Here is a 12879-nt window from a genome sequence, read left to right as displayed (position 1 = left end):
CAGCGCTGTGATGCATTTAAAATAGAAACGACGTTTCCAAGTTTAATGTCCTGGGTTAAAATGGAAAGTCCAGTGGTATAGGTCCATGGTGTAGATGAAGTGGGAAGAGGGTATCCTCTGTGGCCTACGTGTTTCGGACGTCGCTGCGTCCGAAACGCGTAGGCCACAGAGGATACCCTCTTCCCACTTCATCTACACCCTGGACCTATACCACTGGACTTTCCATTTTAACCCAGGACATTAAACTTGGAAACGTCGTTTCTATTTTAAATGCATCACAGCGCTGGATCCTACCTCCTATCCCCCATTTTGTCTTGGTAAAGTGGTTCAGAACCACTGGTTTCTGGAGGGAGGCATGGAAGGAGTTGGGGATCTTGAGGGTAGGAGACAGCCGAAGCTTGTAGGCGACAGGGTTGATCTGCTGTGGGATCTTGGAGGGTCCGAGGAACCTGGAAGCAAATTTCTATGATGGCACCCTCAGTCGAATATTCCTGGAGGACAGCCAGACCTTCGTGCTGGGGAGAAACTGGAGAGAGGCTACCTCCCCGGCAGGAGCCGGGTTCTTTGTCAAAGAGAAGGATGGCTCCCTGCGTCCTTGTATTGACTACCGGGGTCTCAACCAAATCACGGTGAAGAATAAGTATCCGTTGCCACTGATCTCTGAATTGTTAGAATCGTATACGTGTTTTCAAGATTTTTTCCAAACTAGACCAGTGTTCGACGAATGGAAGACGGCATTTAACACCCGTGATGGACACTATGAATCTTGTAATGCCCTTTAGCCTATGTAATGCTCCCGCAATCTTCCAGGAGTTCATTAATGACATTTTCCATGACCTCCTCTATGTTTGTGTTGTGGTCTATCTTGATGACATCTTTATTTTTTCTCCAGATCTTATGACGCATCAGAGACATGTCTGTCAAGTTTTTCTGCGGTTAAGGGAGAATCGTCTGTACGCCAAGTTGGAGAAGTGCGTGTTTGAGAGAGATGCTCCACCCTTCCTGGGCTACATAGTCTCGAATCGAGGTCTAAAGATGGATCCTGAAAAGGTAAAGTCCATCCTGGAATGGCCACGCCCTCAAGGCTTTAGGCCATACAGCGCTTTCTGGGATTTGCCAATTTTTACAGACAGTTCATCCCAAACTTCTCCTCACTGACATCTCCTATCTCTAACCTCAACAAGAAGGGCATGAATGCTAAGGTGTGGACTCCTGAACCAGAGTCTGCATTCAATAGCCTGAAGAGTGTCTTCACATGAGCCTCTATCCTCCATCATCCAGATGTTTCCCTACAGTTCTCGTTGGAGGTGGACGCCTCCTCTGTCGGTGCTGGTGCACTCCTGTTCCAGAGAGGTTCCAAGGGCAAGTCAATGGTATGTGGATATTTTTCTCAGCTCTCCTCTTCCGCAGAACGCAACTACTCGATTGGGGATCAGGAGCTACTGGCCATCAAATTGGCTCTGTAAGAGTGGAGACATCTACTAGAGGGTGCAGATCATTCCATCCTGATTTTTACGGTCCACAAGAACCTCACCTATATTCAGATGACCGAATGGCTGAACCCTCGTCAGTCAAGGTGGTCACTGTTCTTTACCAGGTTCCAGTTTGAGCTCCATTATCGCCCGGCCAATAAGAATGTGAGGGCCGATGCCTTGTCTAGGTCTTTCGAGACAGAAGACACCATGGAGATTCCACAGAACATTATTGATCCGTCTTGCATTGTCTCTGTCAATCCCCTGCAAGTTGGGGACATTCCTCCAGGGAGGACTTTTGTGCGCCTGGCTGACAGAGGGAGAATCATCTGCTGGTGACTCTCCTCTAGACTGGCAAATCACGCGGGGACCCGTAAGACCCAGGATCTGATTGCCAGTTGTTTCTGGTGGCCCACGCTGCCCAAGGACCTTATGGACTTTGTTTCTTCGTGCTCAGAATGTGCTGCTAACAAGGTCGCTCACTCCAAACCTGCTGACCTGCTCCAGACATTGCCTGTGCCCGATGCTCCCTGGCAGCATATAGCTATGGACTTTATCACTGACATGCCTCTATCTGCAGGATGCAGTGCTGTCTGGGTGGTGGTGGATCGATTTTCGAAGATGGCCCACTTCGTTCCTCTGATCGGACTTCCTTCTGTTCCTCAACTGGCCAAGCTTTTCATCCAACACATCTTCCGCCTGCATGGCTTGCCGCAGCATATGGTGTCTGATCGGGGGGTTCAGTTCACCTCGAAGTTCTGGAGAGCCCTCTGCGGATTCCAAGGTGTAAAGTTGGACTTTTCCTCGGCCTACCATCCTCAGTCCAATGGTCAGATCGAAAGGATCAATCAGATCTTGGAGACCTACTTATGCCACTTCATCTCCAAGCAGCATGATGACTGGGTACAGTTGCTCCCGTGTGCTGAATTCTCCTACAATAATTACACCAGCGAGTCCACAAGGAATACACCGTTCTTTATTTTTTATGGCCAACACCCACAAATTCCTCTCCCGGTCCCTGATATGTCCGAGGTACCAGCTGCTGACTCTGCTTTTAGAGACTTTCTGCAGATCTGGCAGCAGACTCGATACTCCATCCTGCTGGCAGTCGACCGCATGAAACGGAAGGCGGACACAAGGGGAAGAGAACCTCCTCAGTTTCTTCCTGGCACGAAGGTCTGGCTGTCCTCCAGGAATATTCGTCTGCGGGAGCCATCATAGAAATTTTCTCCCAGGTTCCTCGGACCCTTCGAGACCCTGCAGCAAATCAACCCTGTCGCCTGCAAGCTTCGGCTGCCTCCTACTCTCAAGATCCACAACTCCTTCCTTGTCTCTCTCCTGAAACCGGTGGTTCTGAACTGCTTTACCAAGATTCCTAGCCCTGCGGTATCCTCCAGCGGACCTTCAGACACCTTCGAGGTTAAAGAGATCTTAGGCACCAGGAAAGTGAGAGGAAAGACTTTTTATCTGGTGGATTGGAGGGGGTTTGGTCCTGAAGAGAGATCCTGGGAGCCAGAGGAGAACCTCAATGCTCCTACACTTCTGAAGAAATTCCTCTATCGCTCTGGCCCCAAGAAGAGGCGTCGTAAGAGGGGGGGATACTGTAGTGTCCATGGCCGCGGGCCGTCCAGTTTACTTACCTCCCGAAGCCCGCAGCCAAGGATCTGTGAGCGTTCCAGTCCGCTATGTCCCGTAGGGTGCACGCGTACACTCGTGCCCGCTCTTAAAGGGCCAGTGAGCGCACAATCATCTTCATCAACTCACATGATTTCCTGGACTATAAGAAAGCATCTGCCCTTCTGATCATTGCTTGAGCATTGTTTGTCATATCCTAGTTTGTCTATGCAAATGGTCTCCTAGTGTTTTCCAGTTCCAGTGTTTCCCGTATCCTGTATCCTGTATACTGTATCCCGTGCTATCCTGGTCAAGTGCCGTGCTGAGCTGTAGTCATGCTGTGCTGCATACCACGCCTGTCCTGCTACACGACGCCTGACGTCTGTCTGCTGCCTAGTCCCAGCTGAGCCTGCCTTGCTACTGTCTGAGCTGCCACAGGTACCCTAAACAATTATAGACTGTTACCTGCGCCCTATTGGCCAGTTTCTATACCGCCAAGGCGGTACGGCCCAGTGGGTCCACGAACCCAACGTGACAGTATGCTCAGACCATGGACCTCGCTGGTCGATCCATGACCAAGATGACGTCACAAGAGATGCGGGCGGATATGCTGGACCTCCGGTCTCGACAGGACCAACTCCTCCAGGCCTTGAATATTCTTGCACGTCAACAGGAGGCACAAGCTGCCGTTCCTCCTACTACACCACGTGCAAAAATAGCTTTCTGTTTTTATTTTGCCATGCTGGTAATTCTTCCAACCTACATAATTGATGCATTTTGGAAATCAGATGTGCCAATGTGGATCCGTCCATTTAGTGGGAATTAACAATTTGGCAACCACAATAATATATGTGGGAAGACTCCTATGTGAGGGCCGAAATTCGACCGTGGGCAACCATAATAAAACCAATTCCTTTGTAATAGTGAAGGACACTGAGCACACCTCTTTTATGAAGCGTTCAACTTGTTGCCAAAAGGGTTGGATTCGTGAATAATACCACCAAATATGAGAGATATTACCTACGTCCCCTTCACATCTCCAACAAAGAGACGTATCGAAAGGTGAACTTTAAATAAAAAATCCGGGGTCCTATACCAACGTGTGAGGATCTTAGTAATTAACAGCTTTGATAAAAAAGCCTAAATGAGATGTTAAAATGAAATCTTCTACCACAATTTTGCCTTTTAATTAAGGGAAGTGCCCAGTTGGTTTTCTCTGCTTCTGGTCATGTTAAATTCCACATTATATTGCAGTTCTGTGCTGGAGACAAGTGTCATATTTGCAGATGCATGATTAAAGGAATTTCTGTGTGTCTATCTATCTATCTAATCTATCTATCTATCTATCTATCTATCTATCTATCTATCTATCTATCTATCTATCTATCTATCTATCTATCTATCTATCTATCTATCTATCTATCTATTTCTTTCTCTCTCTCACTCTCTTTCTCTCTCTCTATAATATCTAGATATAATATCTATATCTATATATAGGAAAGAGAGTGTGGGCAGCACAGCAGAACAAGAAAAGCCCCCCGGGCCCAGATGGGTGCTGGCCTCCAGGGATCTGACTTATAAATCCCACAATGTCCAAACAAGAAGTAGAAAAGAGAGGCAGCACTCTCAGGGTATGTTCACACAGCCTATTTTCGGGACGTTTTTTGGGCCGTAAACACCCGAAAAAAGGGCCGAAATATCGGAAGCAGAACGCCTCCAAACATCTGCCGATTGATTTCAATGGGAAAACAAAGTTCTGTTCCAACGGAGCGTTTTTCGTGGCTTTTTTTACGCGTAAAAAACGGCAGCGAAAAAGAAGTTCAGGACACTTCTTAGGAAGTTTTGGAGATGTTTTCCATAGTCTCCATTGAAAAAAGCTCCAAAAATGTCTGTAAAAAATACAGCAAAAAACGCAGCGAAAGTGGCAAGTGGCACACAAAACTTCTGAAAATCAGGAGATGTTTTCTCTTGAAAACAGCTCCGTATTTTGAGACGTTTTTGACTCTGCGTGTGAACATACCCTAAACAGATGTCGTCAGAAAAGTGGATTTATTCTCCCATAAGTGCAGTGAACAGTGCAAAGTTTCAGCTGCTCAATTCAGCCTTTGTCCTCTGTGTTATATCAAGTCCAGCGTTAGCACAGCCGTCTACCAGGACATTTTAGAGCACTTCATGCTTCCCTCTGCTGACAAGCTTTATGGAGATGCTGATTTCATTTTCGAGCAGGATCTGGCACCTGCCCACATTACCAAAAGTACCAATACCTGGTTTAATAACCACAGTATCACTGCGCTTGATTGGCTACCACCTGACCTAAAACCCATAGAGAATCTATGGGGTGTTGTCAAGGGGAAGATGAGAGACACCAGACCCAACAATGCAAACGAGCTGAAGGCCGTTATCAAAGCAACCTGGGCTTCCATAACACCTCAGCAGTGCCACAGGCTGATCGCCTCCATGCCACTCCGCATTGATGCAGTAATTCATGCAAAAGGAGCCCCGACCAAGTGTTGAGTGAATATATTGGACATTCTTTTCAGTAGGCCAACATTTTGTTATTAAAAATCATTTTTTAAATATATATACTGTATGCAGCAGCAAAATGGCAATAAATGAGCAGGGTGCCAGCAAATGATCCTGATCCAAGGATCTTTAATAGTGGAGAGATAGAAATAAATTCTTGCAGCACTCCGGGAGTAAGTGAAAAATCCAATCTTACTTACTTCAGTTTACATATTGTGACGTTTCAATCCTACACTGGGATTTTTTTTCAAGCAGTTTTTCATACTTCAGTGTGAATATTGTACATAAATACAAAACTATATCAAATCTATAAGAAAACGGCAAAAACATCAGTGCATCATACAGTATATTGCATTATCATACATAAAATACAACTATTGTGTTTAAAAATATATAAACAGCACAAAGTGCTCAATGCATGAGGTGTTGAGAGGGCGGGATTGTTCAGACCACTCACCAATTGGAGGAAGTTTACTCTGAATATGTAAAAGAATCCACGTTAAAGCTAACAGAAGCATCAGCATCTCCTATCTAGAAATGCGGATGTCCAAAGCCACTTGCATCATAAGGCCCTGTTCACACAGAGGTTTTTTTTTACACTTTTTTGACTCGGAAACCGCATTGGAAAACGTGCCAAAAAACATCAGAAAGTGCCTGCCATTGATTTCATGCCCTATCTTCGGGAAGTTACGCCTCTGACCTCCCATTGACATCAATGGGAGGCAGAGAAAGCGTATTCCGCTGCGTTTTTGCCCGCGGCATGCAGTGGGCACGACCGAAAACGCTGCGAAAACGCCGCAAACGGCGTGCAGGCAGATCAAAATCTGAAGCTGTTAATATTCATGAATTAGCCATATGATTGCTCAAATGACCAATGGTCATAGAGGAGTGGTTATTATTCTGTGCTCGTCAGTGAGCAAAATGCCCACATGATTAACCCTTCACCAGAAGTAGTGGCCAGTATATGCAGGCTTCAGGACCATACAATGCGCATGTCTAAGCAGTGCATGGACCAGAGCTATATCCGTTGTTTATATTGATCATAAATAAATAAATAAACAAATAACATATTTAACCCCTTCCCCCTGCTTGCATTCTGGGCCCTAATGGCCAAGTCATTTTCTACATTTTTCCAATGTCACATTCGAAGAGCTATAACTTTTTTATTTTTGCGTCGACATGGCTGTATAAGGTCTTGTTTTTTGCGGGACGACTTGTAGTTTTTATTGGTACCATTTTGGAGTAGATGCGACTTTTTGATCACTTTTTATCACATTTTTTTAAAGTCAGGATTAACAGAAAACAGCAATTCTTCCATAGTTTTTTATTTTATTTTTTACGGCGTTCACAGTGCGGGTTAAATAATGTCATCGATTTATAGTCGGGGTCGTTACAGACGTGGCGATACCAAATATGTGCAACTTTTTTGCTTTATTGTGGGTTTTTTTTTAATAGTAAAGCAGTTTGTAAGGGGAAAAAGTGGGGTTTTCATATATTTTTTTTTTCCACATTTTTTTTAAACTTTTTTACTAGTCCCACTAGGGGACTTTAATATGCTATCCTCCTATCGCTATTATAATACACTGCAATACTTTTCCGGCATGACCTAGCAGGCATGACCGACAGGCAGACCTGGGGACCTTTATTAGGCCCCCGGCTGCCATCGGAGACACTGACACTCAGCGATCTTATCGCCGGGTGTCAGTGGGATGAGAGGGAGCTCTCTCCCTGTCTCCAAAACCACTCAGATGCGGTGCACGCTATTCAGCACCGCATCCGAGCTCCGAGCTCTGTTTACTTTATTCTAATGCAGCGCCGTGTAATGGCGGCGCTGTAGAATAAAGCCCATTAATGACCGCCGTGAAAAGGCTAATCGGCGGTCATTAAGGGGTTAATAAAATAGTATCAATCACATGCAGTCTATCATAATGGGACCATATACACTGAAAACCGGTAAAAAGTAAAACTACTAGAGCTACAGAGGCAAGAAAACATGCAATATTATATATATATATATATATATATATATATATATATATTTATATATATTTAGTGTCCGAAAAAATGTCAGCCGCACAGCCCCAATAATATGTGGGTGCAAGCCCGCCTGGGTCACGACCATAAGAACTAAAAACAGTAGATCCAAAAAATCAGGCGGCACTGCAAGGTATAAGCAAAACAAAGTGGTGGTGTTTATTGGTCCATAGGTATTGCAATGTTTCAGATCAACACAAGAGCCTTTCTCAAGAAAGCTTGATAAAGGCTCTCGTGTTGAGTTCAAACATTACAATACCTATGGACCAATAAACACCACCATTTTGTTTTGCTTATACCTTGGAAAGCGGCCTGATTTTTTGGATCTATCTAATATCCCACTTTTGTGTATACTGACGTTTGTCTGGTTTCTATACACGTCTTATACGTATCCATCCGCTGGTACTTGCCAAGTCTTAAGCTGTGTAGTTTCTGCAATCTGACAAGGGCAGGCACATTTAGCTTACTCAATCTTTGCCTCATCTTGCTATCAAAAAGTGTGCCGTCCGTGTGTGACAGAGCCGTTGCCTAGCAACGGCCTGGCGGGCAGAAGTACATTAGAGATATTACACTAATCGGCAGCCACTTCCCTCTATCCATCACTGATAGAGAGAAGAGGCTGCTGATAAAAATAAAATAAAAAGCAGTTCATACGTACCCTGGTCGTTGTCTTGACGAGTCCCTCTTCTTCCTCCAGTCCGACCTTCCTGTATGACGTGGCAGTCCATGTGGCCGCTGCATCCTGTGATTGGCTGCAGCGGTGACATGGGATGAAACGTCATCCCAGGAGGCTGGACAGGAGGAAAATGCAGGGAGTTCTGGGTAAGTATGAACTGATTTTTTTATTTTTTATTTCATTACAATTTTATTTTTCGAGCGCCAAGCATGGTCATTCTTTAGCGCTAGTCACTGTCCAGGGTGCTGAAAGAGTTTCCGCCGATCAGTGCAGCCCATTAACTCTTTCAGCACCCTGTACAGTGACTAGCGCTGAACAACCCTGCTCTTTCAGCACCCTGGACAGTACCATGCTCGGAAACGGAAGCACGGAGTGCACACGGGAGTGCACACGGAAACCACATGGCCAACAAAACGGGCACACGGATCCGTCAAAAACGGCCGCTAAAACGGTGGAGGAAGTGTGCACGAGGCCTTACCGCTGCTGATTTTTCCAGTATTTCCTAGCAATATGACATCACTTTCTATAATGTGAATAACCCTTTAATAAGACTACTGTAAAATTGATATAAGGTCGAAGTGAATTTTGAATACTATCTTCAGCACAACCTCACCAAACATCTGGTCAATTTGTTTTGAGGCCAATGAGACGAAAAGACATCCAGATCAGGTAATCCTAGTGATGGGGTCATGAACTAAATTTGAGTATATTTTCATTACAATTTTTATTTTTATCTGCTAAAAAAGATTAATACAGCATTATTGTAAGCAGAAGTCTTGTCTTTTCTTTTGTTTTTTTAGTTTGGAGATCCCTGTTTTGAATACATTCTGACTACATATACTGTATCCCATTATTTGTCCCGCGCCATCAGACAATTATAGTGCATTCAGATAAAGTATGACTGTCATTGGAAAGCTACTAGATGGCAGATGCTGGGGAAATCTGCCAGGGTTATGCATTTTGTATTTTCACATGCTCAATATTGTTGTCATGTCCATGGCCGCGGGCCGTCAGGCTCACTCACCTCCTGACGGCCGCAGCCATGAGTCTGTGAGCGCTGGCCCCAGTCTCCTCCTCAGGAGATGCCAGCGCTCACTTCCGCTCACCTCGGCCAGGTCCCGTAGGGTACACGCGCACGCTCGTGCCCGCTCTTAAAGGGGCAGCAAGCGCACCGGACTTTAATGTATAATTAGCCCATGAGTACCCTGGAATATAAGAAGGGCCCAGCCCCTTCCGCCCAAACCTGAGCATTGTTGTCCTTCCCAAAACTTTGGTTAGACTATAAGAACAAGCATCTAGTTCATAATGGCTAGGATGATATATTCAGAGGAGTAGGATATATTTGAGACCTGTTATTTGTGAATACCGACGCTACATACATATGCATGATACTCTGGACATGTAATGTTCTATAAATAATTTGGACGCTATTCATTCATTTCACGACCATGATAAATGACAATGTTGTCTTCTTTATTGGTTATCTTTTGTTATAGCTTACATGACAAGCTTTACGAAGGTACAGGCATATGAAGGTTACAGAATGTACTTTGTGACACAATCACTTAAAAATAAAAACAGCATAAATAAGTGGATGTAGGGTATATTTCTTGGATGATATGTGTTGGGGAGGTTATTGCTCTCTAGCTAAAAAACATGCCTACAGTTATGTAATTTGTTATATACCATTGTCAGTGATATTGATTTATTGATTTTTTTGTAATTTTGTACAAATATCTGTATGTACCAAGCTTTTGTTTGAATAAATAAAAAGAGTTTATACAAAAAAGTTGTTAATTACTACAAGTCAGTTTTATATACTTTTTTATTATTGTCCAATAGATAAGAATATTTGATAATCTGGTATCTATCAAGTCCCATTGATGTTAAAATATGTATTAAGCCAAATGGCCCTTACAAAAAGGTGTGACCCTTCCAAAAAAGATGGAATAAGTTCATGTTAAAATATACTTTAAATATAAAATACATGTAATACATTGAAATGTGCATTTGTAAGGATCATTAGGTTGCAAGACAACAGTCTTTTTCACAAAAGACACTTCTCCTTTCTGCTAACACAAAGCTTCCTTAAAGGAATTATCCCATAAATCAATTGCATACCAAGAGCCTTGAAAAGCTAATTTGCAGAGTTTATAATATATAAAAATACCTTTTTCATCTATTTTTGCTTCTCTGTATCCCCCTTGGTACTGCTGCTAATCTGTGCTGCTTGGGGCAGGCTCTGAGAAGAATCCATCTATTTCCTTCCTCTGGCAGCTGACAATATAGTCCATTCTAACTTTCCATGCAGATAGGTCATTTGGATCCAGATTTGTGAAGCTATACACAGTATGACATCCACAGTAGTCACTCTCTCCTAAACCAATGAAAATATAATGAAAAAAAATAAAGAAACTGAGTGGGCATGTGCAGAGTTTATATCTGCTGTCAAGATGCAGAGCTTTACAATAAAAACAAGTTGAGAAAAAGTCCCGTCTGCTATACTGCCATGCTACTTAAGAGAATCTGTTCCACCCCTGACAAAGGCAAACATATTTTTCTATTGGCTGCTCTGCAGTGAAATGAGGACCACTATGCTTCAGGTGGGACCGTGTACATTTACACTTAAATACCAGGTGGTGCCATACTATGTAAGTAAATGTTATAACTCTTCACTGGATCGTTATTTAACAGACTATAAATGGCAAACAGTCTTTCTTTTTATGATCTTATCAATGAATAGGCTTTGTATTTATAGGATAACCTCTTTAGGTAGTGTACAAACAGCGAGACTCACCACCACAGTTTAGAATTTGAAAAAAGTTCAGCCCAAATGTTAGAGTATCTGACAAACTTTATTTTTCCTGAATCAATGTTGTTTAGTGTTTTATATGCCGTGGCTTACTTGTCAGATGGCACTATCACTGTTCAGAAATGTCTACACTGTTCAGCCATAACAATACAAGTCATATTCCATAAAAGTTCCCCATCATTATTTTTAGCCTACAGATCATTGTGCCTACTACCTACAAATAAATGAGGCGCAATGCACAAAAGTACAAGAAAACAACTATACTAGTGAAAATAATGTCTTCCAATAAACTATATATAACACACTGAGGCCAGTTATATTGAATGTAATTGCTAGAAATATTTTTCAGCTGTGGGATGTTTCTTAATGGAAGTTGGAATAATAGGGAGGAAACGAGTGACATGACAGAGACGGGTATTCAGATATATACAATTACATTTTCTAACAAGTGTTTTATTATCTGAAAGATAAAGCATGTAAAATAAGAATTAAAGGGAATGTGTTGTTAGCAAAAAATGTTTGTTTTTTTTTTAGTTAAACAATTAGTGTGTGGGTGATGAAACATTGTACTAATTTTTTTTATTTTTTTCACGAGTCAGGAAATATTATAAATTGGATTCAATTGGATTCTAATTTATAATATTTCCCATTGCTGGTCACTAGATGGAGCAATTCCCAAAATTTCAGCATTGCATGTGGTAAAGCAACCACATTGCTTTATGCTGAAAAATTGGGAAAAAATCCTTCGCTCTAGTGAGCTCTCAGAATCCCCCCCTCCTTTATCATGGCTAGTGCCGGGAGAAACGAGGGGATTGAACGGTCTAACCTCCTACACTGTGTGTCGCCATTTTTTGAGCTGACACACAGTGTAGTAGGTTAACATAAACTAGTGTAAACACAGCAAAACACGAACATACATAGAAATCACTTACCTGCTCCAGTCACCGCCGCTCCCTCCGGACCGTCCGCTCCGTCTGCTGCCGCTGCTCCATGTGCACAAGTCCGGAAGCCGCGACCGGAAGTAGTAATCTTACTGTCCGGCCGCGACTTCCGGTCCACAGGAAAATGGCGCCGGACGGCGCGCATTTCAAATTGGACTGTGTGGGAGCGGCGCATGCGCCGTTCCCACACAGACGGCGTACACCATAGTGGATGGAACGGGCCCCGTTCGCAGTCTCTATGGGACTGGAGCTGCCGTATTCCATGTCTGTATGTGTCGTTAATCGACACATACAGAAATGGAAAAAAAATGGCAGCCCCCATAGGGAAGAAAGAGTGTAAAAATAAAAAAAAGTAACACACAAACACACAAATAAATACAAACGTTTTTAATAAAACACTAACATCAAACTGATATAAAAAAAAAATTTGTGGCGACACTGTTCCTTTAAGGCCCTTTTACCCCTGCCGATAAGTGGCCAGTGCAGCGAGTACTGATCAACGAGACATCCAGTGGGGGATTAAGAAGACCATGGGCCCTGGGCTGTTACCCAAACTTGGGCCGCCCTTCTCCACCGCCACCCTGCCGTGCCGTAACTATTGCTAACACTACCTTTTTGCACAAGCGTTAACAAATGGGTGTTACGATTCCCCTTTCACAGGGATGTGTCCCTACATACTGACAGTATCACACTGTGCAGGGACACAGCGCCAACCCCCCATGTAGACAGCGCCACACACACACCCCCCTGTAGATAAAACCACACACACACCCCCCTGTAGATAAAGCCACATACACAACCCCCTGT

Source organism: Rhinoderma darwinii, chromosome 5 (genome assembly GCF_050947455.1).
Source record: "Rhinoderma darwinii isolate aRhiDar2 chromosome 5, aRhiDar2.hap1, whole genome shotgun sequence".
NCBI classification, from domain to species: Eukaryota; Metazoa; Chordata; class Amphibia; order Anura; family Rhinodermatidae; genus Rhinoderma; species Rhinoderma darwinii.
This window is presented reverse-complemented; position numbering follows the sequence as displayed.